Here is a 26,400-nt window from a genome sequence, read left to right on the forward strand (position 1 = left end):
AGAAAAGATACAAGGACTCCCTGAAACAACATCTCAGCCTTGGCCATATTGATCACCATAACTGGTCTACTCTGGCCTCAAATTGGGAGGCCTGGGGACACACCATCTATAACGCAGCTGCTTCCTTTGAGAACACACGCAGGATCACTCTCGAGGAAAAAAGGCAATGCAGAAAGAACCGTGTATTGCAGAATACACCACCTAAGCAGTCTTTCTGCTGTGCCTTTTGCAATCGGATATGTCTGTCACGTATTGGCCTCATAAGCCACCAGCGCTCCTGTAGCAAATGTGGATAGAGCCTTCCCAAATCTTCGTTCGCGAAGCCCAGCCATGAAATGAGGAATACATATGAGAACAATTACTTTTTGTGAACAGCATCTCTCCAGCTCTAACTGCAAGGGACTGAGCTTGGGCTGCACTACATGATCAGGCATCTGTGTTAAAATGCCAATGGCTACCTGCATTTTGTTCAGACACTACATGTACACTGATACATGCGTAAGCTAACTTAGAACTCATTTATCTACAGCATACTAGGGATACTGCCAATCAGTGACATCTCCCTCTGTAAAAAGAGGTCAAGAAAAGACCAAGGCATTATCAAGAGGCAGAGATCAACTTTGTTTATTTCAGGATATATTCAAACAAATGTCTGAGAAATATGGCCTGCTACAAGGATACAGGAGTTTTAATGAATAAACAAGGACATTTGCTATGTAATTTTCCCATTTAAAATGTTATTATTAAAGGATAAATATATATTATATAAACACTGTAAGATGCACTTAACATACCTTGGACAGTAAATCATTCAAATATGCAATTTTCATAGACTACTAAAAGCAATAATTACCTTTTTTTAGCTAATAGATAAAAGCAGATGCACAGCACTGGTATGTCTCAGTAATATTAGGTCCATAATGCTACTTAGCCATACTTTCTTCTAGCAAATACCCTATTAATTTTTGCCATGCCCTTTAGGTCTTTTGCTTTACAAACATGAAATAAAACTGATCCACTACTGCCATTAAGTAAATTTTGCCAGAAAAAAATTATATGGCTAAACATAAAAATCTTGCAGATTGTTGTCAGGGTTTTTTCCCCCTCTTTCATCCTTTACCCTTTATTATTTTTATTAAATGGACTGTAACTAATCAAAATCATATTGTTTTTATGAAATTAGATTATATATATACACTTTCTTATCCTAAACACAAGCATTCTAAATACAGGGGAAAATATCTGCATTTCTAAAATCGTCTTTCTACTAAAATCGTCTATCTTCCATTGATAGCAAAGTTTAAAAAAAAAAAATCACTTCTTCAGAATGAAAAATTTAGAATAAAGAAGTCATACACAGGTGGAGCTCCATCTCGTCTACCTACAGCTGCTTTTAGCAATAATATTATGAAAGTAATGCACCAGAGACCACACTTTTTTCTAATTCATTTTTTACTCTATTTTCACCAGGGAGCAATGAAAATGGGACTCCAGGCCAGTTGACTACACACACTAGTAGTAAGACACAGCTCACAAGACATCAATCCTCTGATATGTACCAAAATAAATGACTGAAAGAAAACTATTTATGAGAAAGTTGTACTTTTACCTATTTTGACACTTAACCATAAATCCAATATGTCAAAAACTTACATGACAGAATAAAGTCAACCACCAGAATAACATCAACACACAAAACCAACAGGTCTTCTTCATTTATCAGTATTTCTTAAATAAACTCAGTGACAGCTATGTACTACTGGTGTCAATATACTCCCACTCTGCACAATTACAGATCATCAGAACAACTGTTCATCACTGACTGAACACTCTCAGTAATCATAAACCTTCTCATATGCATGGACAAGGCCCTGAATAGCTAATGTCAAAGTAATCAGTCTTTATCCCTGACACAAACTCACATGTTGTGGTTGTGCTGAAAAACAGTCTTTCAGGAAATACAGGAGAAAACATCCTACAGACTCATAACACAGGTATTTCCCCGATCTCTTCAATTAAAATCTTTAATAAGAAAATGATAAGTGCCAAATGTAGAAAAATTGTCCTCAGAAATGTGTAGGTAGCAACCCTTCTAACCTTACTAGACTAGGCAGGATTTATACCAATAACCTAAGATCAGAAGCTCTATTTCTGAAAAGAGTTCATCAACTATCTTATTGCCTCCAAAATTCAGGTAAAGGATTTATATGTCTTGTAATCTTCATAATTATTGATGATATTTTACTCAAAGCTTTTAGTTTTACTTCTATGATACTTGCAATTCAATCACTGCTGTCTACCACACAGCCTTGACATTGATTACTAATACAGTATTGCAGCTACATCGCCATGGCAACTTGTGTTCAGATAACTTCTCAAGCCGTATTTCTATCAACCACAGGAGATGTCCTATAAATCACAGTCAATCCTAAAATATGTAATATTTATTAAAAAAACCTAAACCACCTAATCTTCCATTACAATCCCACAACCCTTCTAGTTTGTGTAATTTATCAATTTTCTCACTTTTTCAGTTCCTTTCTTCCTTTCTAGCAAACAGTATTCATTACTAAGGAGCTGAAGTTAGTTTCTATCCAAAACCTAAGGAGATGGCAGAAAGAGGTGTACAGTCCCTCAGAGACAGAAGTTTTGAATCTGAATTTTGTAGATAGAAGAAGATTTTGGCTAGACAAGACAGACTATTTTCTCCAACACTAAAGCTGTTGAAATTTGTGGTCCACTTCCTTTGATTTTCTTCTCAGTTCCTGCCATCTCACTTCCATCTAGCCCACTTAATGGACAGAAGACCCTTCAGATTTTTGGCTGAGTCAGTCTTTCTCTGGCTATTGTGCTGCAACTGGCTTCCCAAGGAAATGAAGGAGCATCAAATGTACTACCACAAAGGAGAGAGGGAACACAGCTGAGAGTTGTACATCCAGTAGCAATGAACAAGCAGATTGATTTGACTGGGTCCAATCTGAATGCCAGGTACATCTGCACAAATAAAATATGACACCGTTCTTTTGCTTCCCAACCGTGCTGTTTGCTGCTCTAAAAGGATCAATATTCTGTGTATTCCAAAGTATGCAGAGAGCAGTTTGTCCCAGTGTCAGGGAGATCTAATGGTGCTCTCCTACCCCACACTTGTGTATGAACAAAAGACACTACAGTATATTAAAGCCATGTTCATAATTCCTAAGCTAACAAAAGTACAACCTAGTATTATGAACTTCACCCTCAGCTCCTTTAATATTTTCAATTGTAAGAAAAGCAAAAATTTCATTTTCAACTAATTTGTTGAATCAGCAAAGTTTTTAAAGTGTTGTATATTAAGTGCAGAGTTTAAATATTTTTCTTGTATGACTGTCCTCAAACAAAAGCTTAAATGCTTAATACACTTGCGAAGGTGTCTAAACACTTCCAAGTCCAAGCTTAATGCTTTATTATTCCAGCTTAGCTTCTCATATCCAAATCTATCCCATAAGATTCATTATCATATAGTGCTTTCTGCTACACAGATTTTCTGCTGGGGAGAAACTGAAAGCAGTTAACACCTGCATTTTGAAAATGAAATTTTAGTTTGACATGAATCAAAAAAGCATTAGAATCAACAGACAAGCAAACAAAGCTGACAGTCATCTTCAGTATAAAACAGAGTGGTGTTTTTAGTAGCATGCAAATAGAGCTGACATACATGTCTTTATTCAATTAGTTCCTAGTTTTCAAGGGCAGAGTTGTGTGCACACATCCAAACCGCATTTTCTAATTTTAGAGACTTTCTATATTGAATATTAAAAGCTACTCAGTATCTGAATCAATTTAACAGAATTTCACTTAAGGTACTTTTCAATTTTGGCTTTCAATAATTTACATTGTATACCTCAACACTGTTCATGACCTGATCCATAATTACTTCCAAGCAGATCTCTTGGCTTTCTTTTTGAAGTATTTCAGAACAGTTATACTTCCGTGTGTGCACATTTTTGTATGCCTCTTGGTATTATAAAAGTTTCATACCAATCCATCTGTGTATCCTACTTACTTCTGTGGTTAAAATAGCAGGTAAAACAGGCACTTACTCTTCAGTGGTTATAGGGCACTTCTCCACTCCTCCTTTTCCAAATGACTTGACAAATCTAATCAAGTGCCTTTTTAGCTGATGGGAAACAAACCCAAAAAAACCACACACGTCAGAATTCAAGGAAATGAGGGAGAGGGTATTTTACTAAAAAAATCTCTTTCAGAGAGAAGTGTAACGGTGGTATTAACAAAAACTTTTTCTCATAACACCTAGCAAGGATCTCTGAACATGAAATTCCTTCACAAGAATACTGTGGCATGCATAGAATTAACATATTTAGACAATAAGAAAGAAGAAAAAACCAGAAAATAACAATATTAAAATTATATAAATAAATATAAAAATATCTCAATTCTCTATCTTTTTACCAAACTGTGAACCATCAATATTTCAACAATGAATTAATTTTTTCTAATGCCTTCTCCATTGGTCTACTGTATTAAAGGATTAGCCACGGTTTGTGTCTACCACCATGCTAGTATCAATTTTATTTAATTTGCAAATACAAATGTTTTCCCCTTTATACAGAAATAAGCTACTTTGAAGAAGCTTTTATTTATCTATTTTTTAATACAAAAGCTGCAAATATCCATTGGAGAAAATGTAATTGAAAAGAAGGCAACTGTGAGAAACATATTTTCCAAAGTAGAGGATAGCCACTGAATATCTAACATTCCCCAAAGATACCAGTAAGCAATGCAGTGCTAGCACTGGCTATTCAACTGAGTTATTAATAATGGTAATTCTATCACAAATGAAATGTTCTGGAATTATTCCTATAAAACTAGTGTGATGAAGCACCTACAATTTACAGTAAGCCTCATTCATAAGACAGCAGATAACAGAACATTAAATAGTCTTTTCAAGCCTAATGAATATTAGAGATGTCACCACGTTGAACGCACCTCTGTTTCACAAAGTATGTAAACCCCATCATGACTAAAACATGAAATAGGAACAGTTTGCTTTCTAAAAGTCAACAGCATTCTCATACCTCTTGTCAACACCAGTCACAGATTTTAAATGACCACCACAAGTTACAAAATGTTTTTCTATTCATAGCAGCTGCTGGTGATGCTGAGAGATTACATGAAGAGCCCTATTGCGCTACACACACCCACTCCTTACACACTGCTAGGAGACAGCCCCTGTATTGCATAGGTGAAAATATACTAAAAATATATTTCTGCAGAGAAGCATTCCCTGAATGAAAAGTGGCCATTATCTCCATGTTACAAACAGAAAAATGAGGCATGCCAAATATCATGGGGTAAAATCTACTTGAGAGCAGTGCTCGGATAAAATGAGGTCTGAACAACATCTGTCCACTCTACTAGCTCAGCTACGCAGAGGACAGAAGCGTAGATGAGCTGCTACTAACTTCCCATCCTTGCAAGGCCTTCTGGGCAGGAGACCAGAAGCAGTGTGCTGGCTAACAATTGCTTATTGGGTTTAGATGTGGAGAAAGTCAAAGAGACTGCCTGAGGGATCAGTGAGGCCTGTGCTAACGAACTAGGTGTAAAACCATGAACAACAGGGCTGCAACCTTGCAGGAGGAGCCCAGGGTTGAATCACTGCAGGGGAATGGAGCTCTGCCCTATGGGCCTGGGGCATCACCACTGCTGGCAGTGGATGGCCTCTCCCCTGAGCCTGTGGTGCTGATCATGTCCATGAGCAGGGCCACTGCAGCTACGGCACATGTGAATATACGCACTATACCAAAAATGCAAGTGTATTGTGCTCCTCCTCGGCACACCCTGCCCAGCTGTCCTTTTGTGAGACATTAAATTACTGACTCGGACTAACTAAAGTGTGTGTGGGGGGGAAAGGGACAGGTCAAATTTCACGGAGGTGACGTGATGCCCTGTCTCAAACTGCAGCCCCTGCAAGACTCCTTGGGCAGCCCTGGAGCAGCTGTCCGTGAACGGCATCCCGGGAGCACTGCCCACACCACAGCTCAGAGCCCCTGACCCAGCCCCAGACCAGCTGGCACACTGGAAGTCCTGCCGGGGGTGGGGGGTGGTGTGGACACAGGGGGGCCAAAGCAAATAAAAGCAGCAAGATGTGCTCTCTATCTTCATTTCAACCCTATCATTTGGTCATGTGGAAGCTGGACTTGCGCAGGAGCCTCTAGCAGTAGCTGTAATTTTTCTCTTTTTCTCTCTCTTTCTTTACTTCTTCTCTTAATCTCCTTTCTTATTATTTTGAGTAACTTGAGAATGAATGGGTTGGATTTTGCTAAATGGTGCTAAATTGCTAAAGCAACATGTTGTTTTGTGGAATCCTTTATTTTGGTTGAATGTTACCCTTTAAATTTGAGTCAAGTTCCTTATTTTCTAAAGTTTACCAGTAAAGTACTTCCTGAGAAAACATGTGCAGCATCTTCTCCTTTGTGCTCTCTCTTAAGGTGTTAAAAGAACGGAAGGCTCTTCTAGTATGTCCAGAGGGCAAATATTGTTGGAGTCTTGTATATTTTTAAAGTAAACCCCTCTGATGAGCTTGTAGCTTAAGAACTTGGGGTCTTACACCTCTGGCAATACTCAGCCAATGCAGAAATGAAAACCTGTATCAATGGGTAGAGTGGTCCTCTTCTTGCAGTTGCCTCACCCCCAAATTCCCTGTGACTCCAACCAACCTGCAGAAGCACCACGAGAAAGCTGTAGCAGAACAAAAAATGGGTTTTTCTAATACCCAATGCATTCCAAGCACCTTACCATCAACTTACTTCTTGCAGCTGTTTCCTTTTTTATTCTCTAGAAAAAAAAATCCACCTAGTATTATTTTTTAACTTACCAATGCTACAATTAAAGTTTTATCAAGAAAATTTATTTTTTATTTATTTTTGTTACAGAGGGATATTTTGTTCAAATTTCTGTTATTCACATTTTCATTCTTGCACTGCAGGAAACATAAAGTTAGAGATGAGAGATCCTGTCAAAAAAAAAAGCTCATTTTCTGATGATAGAGTACTTAATCGAGTGCTTAATTAATCTCCCTTCCTCACCTATTTCAAATTAATGTCATCTTACTCATCTCCAGAATGACACCTGCCAGTACAGGTGTTTTACTTGGCATTTCTGTGTGTGCTCAAGTCCTGCAGAATGAAAACAGAGTTGGAGTCAGGAGACAATGCTGGAAGGGCACAAACGAGAACACCAGTGTGGTTGTTGCATGCTCTGGTTCCCAAAGCTACTCCATGAAAAATATTATTCCTACAAAATTGCAGAAGAGACCTGGGAAGAAATGTCAAGGAATAGAAAGGGCAAAGCACTTTCCTGTCCTCTTTTTGAGAACTCCTGGAGAGATAAAGGTAAAGGAAATTGCAAACCACCAATAGAACAGCAGAAGAAGCAAAGTGAGGACATGGGGCTACCACCCAGTTTTGCCATTAGAACACAGGGAAAAGCAAAAGTGAGAGCTCTTACGAGACTCCTTTCTTTCATAGTACATAAATGGTGATTATAAGAAAGATGGGAACAAACTTTTTAGTAGGGCCTGTTGAAATAGGACGAGGGGTCAGGGTTTCAAACTGAAAGAGTGTAGATTCCAACTGGATATAACGAAGAAGTTTTTTACAATGAAATGGTGAAACACTGGAAAAGGTTGCCCAGAGAGGTTGTGGATGCCCCATCCCTGGAAACGTTCAAGGTCAGGTTGGATGGGGCTTGAGGAATCATATAGTTGAAGATGTCCTAGTTCACTGCATAGAAGTTGCACTAGATGAGTTTTAAAGGTCCCTTCCAACCCAACCCATTCTATGAGTTGATGATTCTATGATCACTGGGGAAGCAACTGTTTACCCTTAAGGAAATAATTAGCTAAGGAACTGGTTCAGGAAATGAAAAAATAATGATTTATCAAGGAGATCAGTAGTGTCTGGAGCAGGAAGACATTAGATCAGCTCAATGGATTTAGAAGGCCAAGATAAATTGGCTGAATGCTAAACTGTAAAAGAACAGTCTGCAAAGGTTCTCTTCAGAGTTTTTATATTTTTTACTTGCTTTTTAACACCAAATGATGAAAACAGAGTGAGCTAAACAATCTTCCCAATAGTACCAAGCTCTTAACACTCAATCTCCAGTGGATGAACCTCAGCCATCTCCATGTCTGTTACCTTCTATATTCCAAATAGTGTTGTGGATCTTTTGCAATAAAAGGGCCTGAATGAATATTAATAAACAATTTTTACACTGCATAATCTGCTCTTCTTTCAGCTGTTCAGTATAAAATACCATAAGGTTTATCTGGAATTCTTTTTTTTAAAAAGTGATCTAGAATTGTAAAAATAGTAATAATTAAAAAGAAATAACGTATTTATGTTCTTGAGCTCTAGCAAAACAAAGTACAACACATTCCATCACTTCCTGCAACTACACAATTAAATGCAGAAACATTCATCAGCAAGAGATACGAGTTTATAACTTTGGTTATAAACCTTAGGGTAATTCCTGCAGAGTTTTTGTCTTGAGGTCTGTGATTCATCTATTCTTTCTAAAATGGAAATATGCTCCACAATTTCTACTAGACACTGTTGTAACATCAAATGCAGTGTGTCTATTTATCAGAACAACCCATTAACTTCACTTTTTTCTATCACTTCTCTAGCCTGCCTTGCTCATCCTGCACCCTTTCTTTGTTGTGCAAGAGTTTACTGATACCATAATTAAAACTAGAAATTTAGCTCCAGAAAGGGCTTAGTTTTACCAGTGTAAACTTTATTTTTGGGCAGAAATAAAAAGCTTATTAAGTGATTTCAGAAACCAATTACTTTATTTGAAACCGTGCACGTACAGTATCTCAGAAGCTGCTCAATGCTCTGTATTCCTACAGATGTCCTTCATAATGTTACAATTTTTGTAGTTCCTAATGAAGAAATAGTTAGTCTGTTTCGTATCACTATTAATATTTTCCCAATTGTTCTGTAGAAAATTACAGTGTGCCATCACAAATCCAGTTATAATACACATAATTATAGTCTTTGCTAACAGAATGACCCTAAATGATTCTTTGGATATCTAAAATATTTATAAAATGTGGGCACAGGAAAAAAAGAATAAAGTTTAAGTAACAGAAGTATTTTCAGTGCTTGCTAAGGAAAGCAGTCCTCTCAGTGATCGACAGAGGAAGCCTTTAGGAAACAACTTCTGGGAACCAAATTAAAGTGCTCAAATGCTGTTTCTGAAATGGTTATTTAAATTATTTCTAAAGTCACCTCTGCCACTGTGCAATAGTTATTATTAATAGGGAAAAACAAACACCGTATGCAGTTATTCCTTTCACTTATGATTAAAGAAAAAAAACCAAGTGACCGAAATAATTTAGTACATCTTTTGACCAAGCACTAAACAAAACAGGTCACAATCAAAGCCTTTACTTGAACTGTGAGAGGCTTCATTCCTTGCGTGGCTCCAGTATTTGCAGTGGGCTTACAGCAGAAACAGGCTAGAGCTTATTGTTTGGAACAGAACACACAGCACTAAATTTTGTGATCTGCTACGCACCTCTGAGCAGAGTAAGGAGTTATGTTTTAACTCATATTCCAACTGTGTCAACAAAAAAAGCTCCTGGCAGATTAATAAAAGAAGTGAAGTTCAACACTGCCTTCTGTATCTTGAAGCAAACACAAGATGCAAATAACAATTTAAAATAACAGGACAGATATTATCAATTAAGTTTGAAGTTAGCAAGGCCATTTTTTTTGCTTTTCTCTTAATCTTGCCTGAGATAGAGCAGAGTAAGATCACTAAGATAATTTGCCATTAGCAAAGCTTAAGGTTGGAAGCTTTCAGGTCTCTGTTAGGTGCATGCATTCCCCAGTGTGATGTTCTTTTTTCTATACTTAGCTGGAATCCCACTGAGCAAATGGATTGCACGTACAAGAGCAGAACGAAATCAGGCTTTTAGTGTGACAACTTTTCTCCCTATGCTGGCTGGGGAAAAAGAAAGAAGACTTAAAATATAAAAGAATAAATATAAAAAATTTCAGGGAACCTATTTAGTGAGTGGATTTGTAACAGGTTTTAGAAAACCATATCTGAGGTCTACATGTAATCAACATTAACTAAATAATTACACACAACATGATTGATTAAATTTCAAGAAGTAGGAGAAATAACTAAGCCACTTACAAGTTAAGTAAGTCACTTAACTCTCTATTCAGCATTGTTTAGTCACTGTGAAAATAGAGCAAATAAAATTAGCTACCATCTGACATCAGTATTTCTAAACTCTCAGAGCCAGGGGTAAAAAAAAATCCAGGGAAAATGCACTGTAACCTCCCATAACCTCAAGGCTGTGGTTGCATTCCGCTACAGAAGCTCAGAAATCCTTAAACTCAGCAGTACTTTGGTGCCTTCTGCTATGACACTGAGGCATGAACACATGCTGTAGGCAGACTCTCAACTCCATGGGTATAATGCCTACAGTGTCTGTAAAAGCTGGGATCTACAACACCCCAACAGGAATTCAGGCAAAAGTCTACAAAAGCTCTCTATCAAATGAATCAAGCCAAACATGTTTCTGATTAAGTGTTTTAACTTGAGAAACTCAATGTCTTCTTCACCTCAGTCTTTATTTGAAAAGCTGGCCTTTGGGAATCACAGGCCCTTTGGGCCACTGGCAAATCCTGGAGTAAGGAAGACATCCTTGGTGGACGAGAATCAGATTAGGGAAGTTTTAAATAACCTGGACATACATAAACCCATGAAGCCTGGCAGAAAGCACCCATGAGTACTGTGGGAGCCAACTGATGTCATTGCATGCCAATCCGAACAGGTTCCTGAAGACTGAAAGAAAGCAAATTTCACTCCTACCTTCAAGAGGGACAAGAAGAAAGATCCAAAAAACTACAGGTTGGTCAACCTCACCTCAATCACTGAGATGGTGATGGAGCATCTAACACTGGAGCCTAATGCTATACCCCAGTTGTCAATACTGGCGCCAGTACTATTTGCATTTTCATTAATGATCTTAAAATGAGACAGAGTCCACTCTTCAGAAGGTTGCAGATGATATAAAACCAGAGGTGGGTGGGGTGAGCAGCAGATGCGCCAGATGGTTGTGCTTCCACTCAGTGGGAAGTCAAGAGGCAGGAGAAATGGGTAGAGAGCTAAAAAAAAAACCCACCAAGTCCTGCAACTGAGGAGGTAGATGTTCAGACAAATGACAGATCATTCACAGAAAAAATATTTAGGGCCCAATTCACTGAAGCAGTGATGTATGCATTGGAACTGACTGCTAGATGGTCTCTTGTACAGTCAACTGTTGTCTTGTTTGAATTCAAAGACAGGCAAGTAATCTTGGTTTCTGTTTTTCTCTGAGTTTTTTTGTCACACGTTGAAAGTCTTCAAGCAGCCAGAACCCCTCTGGCAATGAATGCTAATGAATATAATGTTTCATGTAATGTCACGAATTAGCTTTACCCTTCATGAGACAGTGATGCTCAGTTTAGGGACTGAGAATATGTGTTCTCTTGATACAGAAATTGTAAGCTAAATGTGTAGCCTAACAGGGAAATCCAGAGAATTTTCCACAGGTAAAGTCTTCTATGCTGCTCTTATGATGCAAACCTTTAGTGAAAAATAGACTATATGGCTGAACTGAATGATTTCCCTGTGTCACAGATGTTAGAGCTTCAAGAAAATGTTGTACCAACAAAGGGATAGATGAACAGTTCTGATATTAACAGTACAGTTAAACATTAATGCACCCAAAGTGCTTCAATTTCTCCATTTAAGTTCTTCAGAAATAAACATTCTAACACTGTTCAGGCGGGAGTTCTCAGCAGTAATGTCAATAAAGAAGCACAAACGAGTAATTTCTTTATCAGCTTTTTTACAAATTTTCATATATCATGAACACTTGCTGCTGTTTCCTGTGTTCCTGTTAGTTTCCTTCCACATTATGTCTAAGGAGGGGAAAAATTATAGATGGGTGATCTCACCATGCAATACATCTGGACTCAGTCAAATGTTACCATTCAGTTATTCTATGGAGATCTTTGAACAGTTTAAAGTACAGGTTGTTATAGAATATTAACACATAATGAAAGACCTTGTGCAGTGAAATGTAAGAGGCCACCAAGTGTGCTTTATAAATTGCCTTACAGAACCTTCTGAGCAAGTGTAATTTGAGGTTTAAGACAAGCGGAGAGAGTATAAGACTGCCATCTTCACAGCATAGATATAAGTCAACTCAATGAGTGAGGAATAGATAATTTGATGCAAGGCTGGTGCAACAAGGATAACTGCAACACCTCTCATTTCAGCCTAAAAATATTTTAAACTGCATAGTCTAGTCTGTTTTGAATGTTATAGACTAGAGTGCTAGTACTTGAATTTTACCGTAACTTGGCTTTAGTTGAGTTTTATTAGTGGCAACTGGATAACAAGGCAGCTCTTACCTAAGTGTGTTTAAAATCTATACCCTGGATCCTGGAACAGCCTAAAAAGAACCCCTGGAACCAGATTCCTTTGCCTTTTTGAGGGTGCAGTGGAGGATGGATACATGAAGTTGATACCTCAGGGCCAGTGGAAGCAGGAGCATCTCCTGGTGACTGGTGATGACCTTGAGGGATCTCTGGGACACAGTAAGATTTTCAGGTACACATTTAAACCTCTAGCACTATAGGACTATAACCATGATGGATTTTGCATTGAGGTTTGACGTTTGGATGTTTTATAGTAAATACTGGAATTATAAATTGGAGTAATTATTTGAATCAGCTGCAAATATTATTTTTTTACTTTAATCTCTACTTTTCTTAAAACAAGATTTATTTCAAAGAATTCAGGAAAAGGTAAATGAAGACTTTTTAATGGACATAGTCAAAACTGCCTTTCTAAACTTTTTTCAATCTCAAGTGCATAATTGTTCTGTTGAGAGAAGTGTTCCTACAAAAATGTTCACCTGATATCTAATAATTAAATATCATCTTTTTTTGTCCACATAGTAGGAAAAAAATATTTTTTTTAAAAAGGTTACATAAGGTAAAGCTAAAACATGCTTTCCTTTTTACTAGAAAAGAACATCTGCAAGGATAATTAACTCACAACAGTAACTAACAGGGATAGTTTACTAAACACAATTAGTCATTAATGAGGTTATGTTCTCTGAGTCCTGCTTTAATTTTTTGTCGTATTATTTTACAGTTTGATTTTTCCATCAAACTCTGATTTCCACTCATTGTTCAGTGTTTTCCACACAGTCCTAAAACTACATGAAAAATAAAGATCTGCAAGAAAGATGGTTCAGTGACTTGACATGGTGTTCTTCAATGACCGTTAGACACCCCTAATATGACATAGGAACCCCTAATAATTGATGTACACATTAAAAAAAAAAGAAAAAGAAAAAAGAAAGAAAATAATAAAAACACTAACCTGAAAAAAGTACTCATTTAGCTTTATATTGCCTAGCGATGCACAATTCTTCTGTTGATTTGTAAGTTAACAGGCAGAGGCTGTTACTTCTCTTCAGAGTATTTTAACTCCATCAGCAGTTTACCCGCAAGCCTGAACAAAATAGAACACACAGAGCTTGATCCAGCTTCTCTCACAGTGGAGGTGGGTCTTTCCATAAAGATCACCAAAAATTATCATATATTCTATGTTAAAACTCAGAGTTTAGCCTTATAGCTTAACAGAGTAAACAAATTTAATCTAAATTTCCCTCACAAGGCTTCCCTGTTTCTGTCAGAAATGTAATTCTCTCTGATCCAGAAAACCATTCCTTTCACCCAGCTTACATCCCTTTCAGAGCCAGACATATCCATCTTTCAGTATAGCTCAAAGATAATTGCTCGAATTGTATAGCCAGATTTTTGCATCTGAGACTGAAACTGCTCGGCAAAGAATTTCACATTCTTCTTACAAAAGTCAGAGAGGCTACTAGTTTACGCAGGAGGAAACTGACTCTAGCTCAATAAGAAAATCACCTGCCAAGTTCAAAATCCTCCCAACAACTGAGTAATGCCTCCCCACCCCCCTCGTTCCCCCACCCCTGATGATTACTGCAGAGTAGTTGAGTCAATCAATCAAGTTTAGTATTTGTGAAATAACCACTTTGTAAGAAGTTATTAAGGGATTCTCAGGTACACCACACCCTGACTGTCATGTCTGAAAGTCATTTGCTTGCAAATGCTTTAAGCAAAACAGTGCAAACTGAGAACTGAAGAATACGTAAGAATAAAACTGTAAAAAATAATTATCACGTGCTCCATAATGTTAGAATAGCCCTTTAATATGTATAATTATAAAACTATTTCTTGTTTCATCTATGTTTAAATTATATTCATCCCACGGAGGGCATGTTCGAAGAAAATTTCCATTCGCTCATTGAACTAAGTTTCATTGGCTTCAAACTATTTGTTTCCTCTCCACTGTATAATTACTTTTATGTAACTGTCAACTGAATATGCTCAAATATGTAATTTTAGGCTGTTTTATAAAGAAATCTGTGAATAGGACATCTTCCCAACAGATTTTTTTGAATGACAGCTAATGGGAAGTAAAATTATAGTTACACTCTGATCCTCTGTCCTGCAGCAAAGTCTTACAATAAATCCCACAGAAGGGTCACCTCCTTCAGTCCATCTCTAGGTAGAAAACAACAACATCACAGCTATCAACATGTTCTTGGCTATAATTTTGACAGTTTTGCCAGTCAAGCCTCTGAGGTTTATCAAGATGCTATTGAAGAATTATCAATAAATTTCTGTAAAAACTCTCTTTTAGTCATCATAAATAATGTTTCTACTCCTTTATTGACACAATGTAAGTATGTATGGCTGCTCATGTACTTCACACATAGCAAAAGAAAGTAAGCTTAATTTGCATAACAGTGAAGGGCTGGAGACCAAATAGAGTATAATCAGAATTCTTGTCAAATTAACAGCATTGGAATATTTTGTCCAGATGAGAGTACATTTCTCAATTCAACGGACTGAAAAAAAAAAAAGGAAACCAGACCAACAAAAAAAACCCTCAACCCCTCCTTTAAAATCCAAGTCAGCCTTAAATTACCACTGGGAGTTTATGTATTTATATTCTTAGATATTCAGATTATTTCTACTAAGAGTATAATATGCTTCTACTGCTAGAAATATTAATCACTAAGAATGCTTACTGCAAATTTGTTTTCAAGTTAACCAGGAATATTTTTGTGGGGTAATTTCTTTTCATTTAAATAGTGCAGTGAAATGACAAAGTGGTATTAAAGTCCTGGCTCTAATTCCAATAAAGTAATAAATATTTTTAATAAAAATGTGGAAAATAGTTTTCACTGAATTATGTTCTTACGTAACAAAAATATTTGTCCTACAAAAAGCTCTACGGATCTTTTAGCAACTGTGTGAAAAATCAAAATATGGTCACAAACCCAGCACTGTATGATCAGTCTTCCTTCCATTTCTTGGTGGACCCATCATAAATAATGAAAAGTTGATTTTTTTGACAGTAGAGTTCAATTGAAATAAAGTTGGAAGCATCTACAATGCTTATCTGTGACACTTCTGAATACTTTTCTGGAAGTCATAAGGGAAAACTCAGGAGCACCAAACAAGAGCTTTCCCATACACCTTTTGTCATTTCTGCCAGAAATTAACTGGCAATGTCACATTTCTGAGTTCCTACCTAGTTTCTCAGAAATACAGGAAAGCTGTACATTCAAACAATAAAGGAAACTTTAAGATTAAAGGTTAAGTACTATAAATATTTATTTTATACTCATGCCTCTTTGTTTTGGTTTGGTTTTAATGATTTATCTTATTTTAAGCAGTGATTATAGAACAGTAGAATTACTTAGTTTGGCCAGGACCTCTGCTCAAAGGAAGGACGAGGAGATCAGGTTATTCAGGGACTTGTCCAGTCCAGTTTAGTATATCTTCAAGGTGGAGATTACACACCATACTGGGAATCCTGTTGCAGTATTTGACTGTCATTATATTCATGTTTTTCTGACCAGAATTTCTCATTTATCACCCCATACCCATTGAATTTTGCTATACTGTCATGCACCACTAAGAATCCATCTCCATCTTCTCTGTGCTCTCTCATTAAGCGGCTGAAGAGAGCACTANTCCCTGTAGCCTTATCTTTTTAAGGCTAAAGAAACCCAGCTCTCTTAACCTCTCCTCAATCAGCAAGTGCTCCAATCCCCTGAACATCTCAGTAGCTCCTCATGGAGTTCACTCCAAGATATCAAAGACATCAGTGTCTTTTATGTCATGAGGTACTCAAACTGGACACAATACTCCAGATGCTATCTCATAAGTGCTTAATAGTGGGGGAAAATTACCTCCCTTAGCCTGCTGGCTTCTTTCTTGCTAATATTCTGTAGAATGCAGTTGGCTTTCCTTGCATGGCTTTCTTTACCAAGACCTGCCCATGACCTCTGCAAAGATGCTTTCTATCCTGCTGGCACTAAGCCCATGCTGCTGCATGGTGAATTATTCCAAGCTAGACACAAAACTTAGCATTTGCCTTTGTTGAAATTCATGAGGTTTCTGTCAGCTTGACCTTTTCCACATCCTTTGTCATTAGATCCTCTGCCCCACTGAGCAATGGGCCCAGTTTCCCTAGGCTGCCTTTTGCTGCATATACTCACAAAAGCTAATCTTATTTCTTTTACAGTTCTTGATCCAACTGAGCTACAGCTTTCTAACCTTACCTCTACATGCTTAGACAATGCCTCTGTAGGAAATAACCAGGAAGCTCATCTCAGCTTCTATCTTCTGTGTACATTCTGTTTTTGCTTATCTTCAGTTAAGATTCCGATGTTCACCCCTTATGGTCTTCTGCAATAGCTATGTGGCTATCTGCATACTGGCATAGACCACTCTAACTGATGAGGTTGTCCTTGAAGGTTAATCAGCTCACCTGGGCCCTCCTTTTCTCCAGATCAGACTCCTACAGGATCATGCCACAAAGATCCCTGAACAAGACAGTTTTTTCTCCTCAAGTCCATGTGTTTCTATTTTTCTCCTCAAGTCCATGTCTTGGTCATTTTTTTTTTCCCAGAATTTTAAACTCTACAGTCTCGTGGTCAATGCAATTAAGTCAACTGGTGACCTTCACATCTTTAGCCAGGTTTTTTTTATTTGTTCTGTGAATAACAGATGTGCAGAACATCTGACCTAACTGGCTCACTGATCACATGTGTCAAGAAATTGTCTTTAACACACAACAGGCATATCTTGGTTTGCTTGCACTCTGCCATGTTATGTTGCCCTTCTAGCAGATACTAAGATTTCCCATTATTTTCCTGGTCATGAGACTTCCTTAAGCTGGTTCGAGAATTCATCTACTTACTTCTTTTGGGCATGCAATTTGTAGCAGATGCCTTCCACTATGTAACTCAGGCTGGTCCGTCCCATGATCATTACTGCTGGCTCTTTACTGGCTTGTCAACTGCACCAAGACAAAGCTCTTTGCAACTGAGCCACTCCTTTGCCCAGAAGATTACAGTGACTACTAACATAAAATGTCACAGTGCTCATTCTTTATGAAAAGAACTATTCCTGCGCTAATTAACTTGCCCGCACCTCAAAGACTTTTCTATCTTCCAAAGCACTTTTGCAATTCAAGCAATTAATTTTAATCCTACAACTCTATGGGAACAGTAAGCTCAGGTACTGTGGGGTTTCATTCTTTACTTTGAGATCCACATATTAAACAATATATAATTTTTTTTTCTTCTCTCTCAGTGGACAAAACCCGCACAATTTCTATACATATTTTGCATACAATGTGACAGTTAACATTTTAGTCAGAGGGCTGATAGGGTTACACATAACTGACACATTTATATCTGCTTCTACATATGACTAAAAGATCTGTGTTTTGCAGAACTACTCATTTCATCTAAATCGGTTTGTTAAATCCTTCCGTCACTTACCTAAATCAACGGGCTTTTAAAAATTTATTATATCACTTTATTTTCATTTATTCACTTACTCCTGTCAAGTGTCATATAGATGGTCAGCTATAGAAATTAATAAGACTAGGGGGTTATAGTTTTTTGGGGTGGTTTCTGTTTGTTTTTTGCTTTGTTTTTTTTTTTAATAAAATATTTTTCAATTTCTATATAATTGGGATGACAACTTTGGATTTATATAAAGCAGGTGAAGAAATAAAGTACAATATAATGAGCAATAAATGAATGTCCCACTGTATCTTTATACTGTCTCATACACATCATGTGTAGACAACATTCTCCTGTGAGAAGTGCACATACATTTTTTCCAGCTTATCTTTTATGTCCTTTTGCACATTAACGAAAAAGTAATGATGCCTTTTATCACAAAAAACATGCCTTATCAAGATAGTGACTTTTGTTTTGATGCCTCAAATTTTTGTAATTCTTACAGAAGCTTAATACTGATAACCCTGAGCACTAAATTCATCAGAAGTCAATTTGGGGGAAAAAAAAAAGACTTTTCATTTGGTTTTTGAGTCTGCAGTATAATATTAAACAATGAAATGATGTTTTAGATCTTTTTTGCATGCTAAAGGAAGAAGAATCCTCATGATTTTCTTTTTAAATGTAAGCTGGAATTTTGAAATAAATTGCCTGGTGCCAGAAACTGCAGCTTAAGAAAGAACACATAAAAGGGGAAAAAAGCATTTATGGAATGCTGTTCTCTCACAGACTTTAAGGAGGAGCTGACTAGCTTACCAACCAAATGATTTTTCAAAAAAACATCTTTTAAAATAGAAGCAAGAGGAACTAACTGAGTGGCAGTATGGAAAAAGGCCACAAAAGAGAAAAAATATTTATATGAAGTGTATGAACACATCAGTTCCACCGTTCTTCACACAATTGCCCCATATTTAATTTCTGTTCATTCATCTGTATAGGCTGCAACATACAGTCCTATACATACTCTTCCTATTTGCTTATATTTTGCCTTGGACAACAAAGTACCCCTGTATATGGATCTGCAACTTGCTGCCATACAAATAATTTGTGGACTGGACTTTACAACTAGAGTAAAGTTAGTGAGTGTGGCCACAGTTTTAACGTTTGGAACAGACAAGTTCACTCTGTATTCTAAATACATAATAGATGAACTCCATTAAGATCTTCCAAGGGATTCTCCAGCACCTTCAGGAGCATTGTTAGTGGATAAGAAGGATGAAGATCACAGCTGAGAAAGCTGGATTGTTTCAGTGGAAAGTGTGAACTAGGGAGAGAAGGATCACTACAAGTTAGATTGAAGAAAGCTGGCACTGTAGCCAAGAATAAAAGAAAAATTACTTTGCATGTTCATCAGTGCATTTTTTTACTGTATCTGCCAAAGACATAGCCATAAAAAAAACAGCTCAATCACTTTATTGAGAGTCCATAGATCATCCCATCTATTTATAATGAACATAACTTACATGACTTTAAATGTGCAGTAGAAAGCAGTGTGCAATAGTAAGCTCACAGGAGGATACAAAATTATCTCACACATACATTCCTTGATGAAATATATTTATTTTTCAAATAATGAGGAAGGTCCCCAAATGTGAGATGCAAAATACAACAACCATGCAGAGAGATCAAGTTATGAAGGCTCGGGCATCTGTTCATTTGCTTCTTTGGATTCACCCTCAATTACGAAATAAAAATTAACAATTTATTGTACCTATATAAAAATACAAGTTCTCATTCACTAAACCAGCATGCACTTCCTTGTGGTTTGTTTTTTTCTTTTTTTAAAAGATGTAACAAAGGCATCAAAAGAAAATGTAAAAATACTGATTTTTAGGTCTCATATTCACAGAAACACGCAAAAATAAATAAAGACAAATTACATTTTCCCTACTTAGAAAAGCTCCACAGGGAAAAGACTTGGGCATGATCACAGTTGTATCAGTTAGAAAATTTTTGCTTGTCCACAAGGCTCACCATTAAGGGCAAGTTTAGGTACAACAGAGCTCAAGTGTTCTTTAAGAACAGCTGAAGTTCATAATCTACTGCTGTCCTAATTCCAGAAACAAGATATATGTCTCTAAAACAACAAAATTCTTTCAAGAGGTAAAAAATCCATTTTTTTCTACTTTAAACTTTTTCCCCCCAGATTGTACCCTGTAACAGAAAAAATTATTTATTTTGTCATCATGATATCTCTTTACGACCTGTCTACATAACAGCAAAGCAAATAATCATGCTGCAAGACAACATTGGAGAATACAACAGCACAATAGATTTCTGTTCATCTATTAAACCCAGATCACAAAACTGAGCTCAAGACAAAAATATCCTCCTTCAGATATCCCATCCCCTCTCTGCAGCTTTTCTTATGTGCATTTAGCATATATGCCTTTAATTTGTGTGACAGCTGCAGTGAAATGAGGTTATTAGAGAAATATCCTCAAATGTGATGCTACCGACTGAGGGAAAAGAGTGGGGTTTTTTGCTTATTTGGACAAAGTAAGGTATCGTGCATGTGTGTAATAATTCATCAAACTTATAAAACATAGATATAAACAACTATTGTTTGAATTAGGGCTGATTCCTTAAATGGACATAAAGAGTCCTTCAGATTTGGCTGCACAGAACAGAGAACATTGGATTAAACAAAAATTGGAATCTCTTTACAAACAGCAGCACCTGTCTCCCGACCGTATATACACATAAACATAGAAGACATTGAACTGGAAAAAGGGCACAAGAGAAGGAAAGAGGATACATTTTTTTAATAAGCCACTTATATCTAAATATGCACAAATTTCTATCCATCTATATGTATAGATGATATATTCTACATCAATTTTAATTAGGTTTTGGCTTCAGATTGTATTTATATTCCTGCATATAAAATGCTTTTCTATGCCCTAGAGTATTATCCTCAGTGGTTTTCTCTGACTTTTTCCACTCAAATAGAGCCGACAATGCAGGAGCACTCTGTATTTAAGATGGAGGGCTTGGTTACTGGTTAAGAATCTCAGCTAGATTTCAAAACAAAATGAAGTTACATTAAAATAGTCACTTTTTCCAGTCAGTTCTGATAAAGTGGTTCAGTTGGGACTGCAGCAGTGTGTGATCTACAGTGAACCCTGCTGCAGCTTTCACATCAGAAGATTCGGGACAGGGAAGGTTCGTTCTGTTTCCTCCAGGGGTCAGGTCTTTAAAGCAGAACCCTGGATTAAAAGTGGTTCCTTCCACTGAGATCCACCTCATGTCATTAAAAACCTGTTCTTTGTTACTCATTTCAGGAAGCTGAATGAGTAACACAGTCTTAACCAGCTTCAGCAGTGACCCTTTCTATGAGAGTGTAGGAATCATTAATGCAAAGGCAGCATGTTCTACACAGTCTGAGGCACACAGTCCATACTAAGTGCAGGGAAGACTTTTCCCATGTTTCTTCTTTTCTCTCCATTACACAAAACAATACCAGCTGTTTTCACATTAGTTTGAAATTTAAAGGCCTTTGAAATACTATTATTATTATAAGTTCAATTCTTTTTTCCTTGAGTTTTTGTTCTGGTTTAGTTGGGTTTCGGTTTCTTTCTCATGACTTAATATTTTAAGAGAATCAAAAACTTAGGATCCTTTTCATACAAGTATAAATCAAGGTCTTCTCCTCAAGTCATTCAAAAAAACCTTTCATGTGTTAAATGTAAATGAAGTAAACAAATTCAAGCATAGGATCAGTAAATAGCTTACAATGGCCTTATGACAAATGGATAGGTGTTAACCACATCCTATAAAAACATCTCTTATGACTTTGTGTGTTGAAGGGTTTGAGTTTTTTGATTTTCACTTCTTCAAATAATAAATATAAAGTACAATAAAATAATCTTGTAGGAAGCAACTAATCCTTTGGCTTTCTCTGTTCACAAATATGCATTACAGTTTGTCTATAGTTATGTAAATAGCAGCACAGGAAGAATGGAAAATATGGTAATAAATAAGGGTCTGTGAGACTCGGGCTCCTACAAGAGATCAATAAGCCTCTTCATGCCTCAGTATCACAGAATCACAGAATAGGTAAGTTTGAAAGAGACCACAGTGGATCATCTGGTCCAACCTCTCTGCTCAAGGAGAGTCATCCTAGAGCACATGGCACAGGACTGTGTTCAAACAGTTCTTGAATATCTCCATCATTTCCATAGTGTCTTGGATGCAGTTGTGGAACTGCAAACTCTGGACAATCAATTATGTCAAAATAGTTTAAATAGAATTACTGTGATGGAACTCCCAAAAGAAACAAGCATCTCTCTTTACTGAAGAGGAAGAGCAATCACAGAGAAGCCAAGGTAACAGCTGGGGGTTTGGTGGCTGCAATACAGGGGAAAAAAGACTTTTTGGGACAGCTAGTTTACAGGGTACGTGTATGCCTAAGCATTATGATTAGTATGATTTAGGAAGGATCTTCTGTCATCTTTTTTATGTGCAAAAAATCTCCCAAGGCACTCAAGATATTTCTATGAATATTATAATAAATATGTTATAAAAGAGAAAAAATGAATTAATTTGAATTTTATGAGTTGATGGAGAAAACCAGGAGCAAATGCTTGTCATGCTGTAATCAGTTTGATTTCTATGATTGACTTCAATAACATTAGGTTTACATCCCTGTTTCCTGCAAGATTTTTTTTTTTTCTTCTCAAACAAATTCTGAAGAAATAGCTCACAGCTTTTAAATAAATGGAGCATAAAACACACGTCAGAACAAAATAAGTGACTTGGTTCATAAACTCTGATTCATCAGAGAAAAAAAGGCATGCAGATAAAGAGGACTCCCAAACTTGTGCCAATGACTGTCAAAGAAAACTTTTTTTGAAATTCAGAAAATATACTGTAACTGCAAATAGCCATTGAAGTCCTACACATTTCTTGGCTATAACAAGGATAGTTTTTGAGATTTTGCACAGGTAAAATCCCTGCTTTCTCTTCCAGTCATGCCCACACCTCCAAGAGGTCTGGGGAGGGGATAGGGATTGGAGGGACGGAAGACAAGGGTAAAACTCCATATCTGCAAAAAAAATCATGTGTTATACGGTTCCTCAAGGGTCTAGGGTAAAGGCAGCTGTGCCTATGATGCCAGCAATCATGGCTGACTGCCTGTTGGCGCCAGAAAATTTGGAAACTACTCTTGGTTGACAGAGGAAAAGGAGCCATTTTGCAAGTAAAACTCAAAACACAACATAGTCAAAGGTTCTCTGCCTGTTAACTAAAAAGGCAATCTGCCTAGATGTTTTATTCTATAATAGGTCCTGCAACAGCTTTGTCACACTATGTCTGATTTTAAAAAAAAAGAAAAAATTGTTCAATTAAGCTAACTCTAAGGAGCTCAGAGCGCTTGCATGAAATTGAGCTGAGCAGATGGAATTTCAGTTCTTGGCTGAAGAAAATATTTTAATTCAGCTATTCTGTCATCTGCAAATATTAGTCTATAATATTTACTCTTGTGGTTCCCTGAATTGAAAAGAACTTAAAATATAACTCTGCAGTATACATAGAATTTTTGCACACACAAACATCATCTAACAATAATTTGTGATTTTTTTATTGTATTGTACCTTCCCTTTCACTCTTATCTGCCTTGAAATATTTCTGATTCAATTCAAATTATAAGGACATACAAAATCCAGAAGTGAAGCTCAAAGCACTGCTACATAAAACAGAGAACATACCTACCTTACAAGATAATAAACTGTTTCTGTTTTCAAACCCACCCTTTCAATTGTCTTAATCCTTAATTCTACTTCAACACTATTCTAAAATTAAAGAATACTATTTTTAGAAGGAATGAAAAAAAGGAAAATCTAAGGAATGCACATGCTTATATCATTGGTGGTTTTATCTTTCCAGTATGTTCATCTTTGCAATATTTACTAAGAATAAAAATACAGATTTTAGCACTGAGTCTTTATGAAGGCAAAGTTTAAAACAATTTGGTTTCTATACCTGTGAAACTCTGTAAAATTAAGGGATTTTAGTTTCCTCTTCAATTGTCCTGGATTCTCAATTTTTTCATGCTAATATTTTTTTTCCTATGTAATTATTAAGTATTCACATGGAATACCATCAAGCTGAAAAGTTTTTAAATAGGCTAATAATTTTTAAGGTTGCTATACTAGCAATGAAATAAATTTTATTCCATTCTGTGTTTCAAGATGTTGAGCATAAGCAGCTTAAATAACCACAGAGTGATTGCCAAAGTAAAGTCATGAGCAGGACCCTATGTATTTTGCCAAGGATAAGGGTAACTCCCACCACATTCAAAAAAAAATTACTCCAGAGAATGGGTTCTAAGTCACAAAACTCCTTCTGTTTTCTACTCACATAGCCATTGACTAAAACAGGTTAGAATGTTTTTGCTGTAGAATGCTTAAATTCCATAGAAAATCACTGTTGCATACATCTACATTATAAAAACAAACATGTTATCTTTTTATTTTCAAATATTTTTGTCAAAAATATTTGGAAATTTATTTTATTCATCATAGTCTAAGAAAAAAAAATCAATCATTTAACGATTTCAATTATTTGAAACAACATTTTCCAGAAGTTTTCAATTTCTTCTAAAACAATCTTTTCCCAAGTTTTGATCATCAAAAGTCATGAAATTGCAGAGTACAGCATTGAAAAAAGATAATAAAAAGAAGAAATCAGCAATATTAAATAACAACAAAAAAATATCTCATTGTCTATAAGATTTCAAACCTCTTATGCTGGGAAGGGTCTTCCTTATTGAAGTCTTGTAATACCTAATAGTCCTTTTGTTACAGACTAGAAGCAGGGTTATATTTATTTTTTCAGTGATGTACAAGAAAGCGCATTATTTTTCAAAATAAATAGTTGCTTTCTGTTAGACCATTGAAAGTCAGAGAAGAGAACAAAGGCTGTGTAATAATTCAAGGTGGGAAATGCATACTCCATTGTAGAAAAAATTATTGCTACAAAGTAAAGCTCTTATTTTTAAGAGATGAATAATCAAAGGAAAATAAAAGACAATCACCTACTTAGTTGTTTGTATGTGGGCAAACATTTTACTAACATATATAAACTTAGAAAAAGAAATGTTCCAGCATTTTTTCCTATCGGAACTGAGATGTAACATTGTAAGAATGTTTCTAATCATACTACTTCTCTGCTAAGAGATAAAATTGGCTTCCATAAAAAATTGATGAAGGTGTAGTTTTCAGAGAGGTTATAAGAAAACATCTACTTTTTACTTGTGTGAGTCTAGCATTAATGTTAAGCACCTCTGTTATAGCTTGGGATTTTGACAGTAATCAGAGCATCCTATCAGCAGCCACACTGCTCAGTGCTCCAAAATAAGTGGCCAAGCTGGAGAAATGCCAGAATCTTGAGGTATCTGTTTTCTATCTTCACAATTAGTGACTAGGCATGCATTGAATACTTAAAGGAAAAAAATTGTTCTTAGACTGATTCTTAGTATAAAAAAAAATCATCCTATCAAATAATCTTCTTGGTTGACATTGTGAAATGTGTAATCTGGCACAAGGTATAGCTCTAGCTCTGCTTAAATGAATGCATCAACTCCCACAATGTTGTAGGAAAGGAATTATAATATTCTGTGATGGCTCTGAAGATAAAGTGTGTCAGTGTCACCATGAATTGTTTCACACATAAGATGCAGTAAAGAACAAGCCATTTGTTCAAAGTACTCAGTTAACTGCAGCACAAAAACACTCTCAAAAATATAACAGATTATTTAGTATATCTATTGAGGAGGCAAATCAATTTCACTACTGTGATACATTTCACATTTTCTCAAATAGCAATTTTATAAGGCATTATGCCTCTTCCCACTCACCCGTTCTGATTTGAAGGGAAACATGTTTGCACAAAACCGTGCACTTCCTATGATATACTAAAAGTCATAGTAAATAATTGACTCAGCTATGGACAAAAATGTGTTGCTCTATAAAGACTTCACTTACTGTACTAAATGCATACCCAAATTGTAACTTTGTTTAAATTTGAGAAAAGATGCAGAGCTAGATGCTAGCATAACTCTTTACAAATAAATATATCTATTAAAAAACCCCAAATAACGACAAACCAAACACAAAAAAAACCCAACAAACCAAAACAAAAAACCCCAAACAAAACCTAAACAACAACAACAAAAGCAAATTTGGGGGTATTTGCTGCAGGTTGTGAATATATTATAAGGATGAGCAGTCCTTATAGAAGCCTGAGACAATGTGGTAAAAGCGAAAATGACAAGCTATCCTTTCATATTTATGAATTCGTGCGATATATAACATTTAAAAATAAATTCACACAGAAAAAATATGGCCTTCTTGAGATCCATTCTTCACTTAAAAATTTCTACTGTCACTACAAGACACATC

General features: G+C 36.3%; 1 protein-coding gene across 8 annotated transcripts in view; it reads right to left on the bottom strand.

Moving 5' to 3' along the window:
• CDH18 (cadherin 18) overlaps nt 1-26,400 on the bottom strand; it is a 486,743-nt gene that overhangs the window by 175,531 nt on the left and 284,812 nt on the right. For 6 of the 8 annotated variants that reach the window (XM_017809411.1, XM_017809414.1, XM_017809407.1 and 3 more), the window contains 2 exons: nt 13,462-13,593; nt 4,080-4,156 (listed from right to left, as the gene is read on the bottom strand). The exons of 1 other annotated variant lie outside the window; for it this stretch is intronic. The gene's annotated coding sequence lies outside the window, so the exon portion shown is untranslated. The remainder of the gene's footprint in view (nt 1-4,079; nt 4,157-13,461; nt 13,594-26,400) is intronic. One more of the 8 variants, XM_017809409.1, reaches the window with a different exon arrangement.

The sequence above is a fragment of the Lepidothrix coronata genome, unplaced genomic scaffold (assembly GCF_001604755.1).
Source record: "Lepidothrix coronata isolate B3197 unplaced genomic scaffold, Lepidothrix_coronata-1.0 Scaffold26, whole genome shotgun sequence".
Lineage (NCBI taxonomy): Eukaryota > Metazoa > Chordata > Aves > Passeriformes > Pipridae > Lepidothrix > Lepidothrix coronata.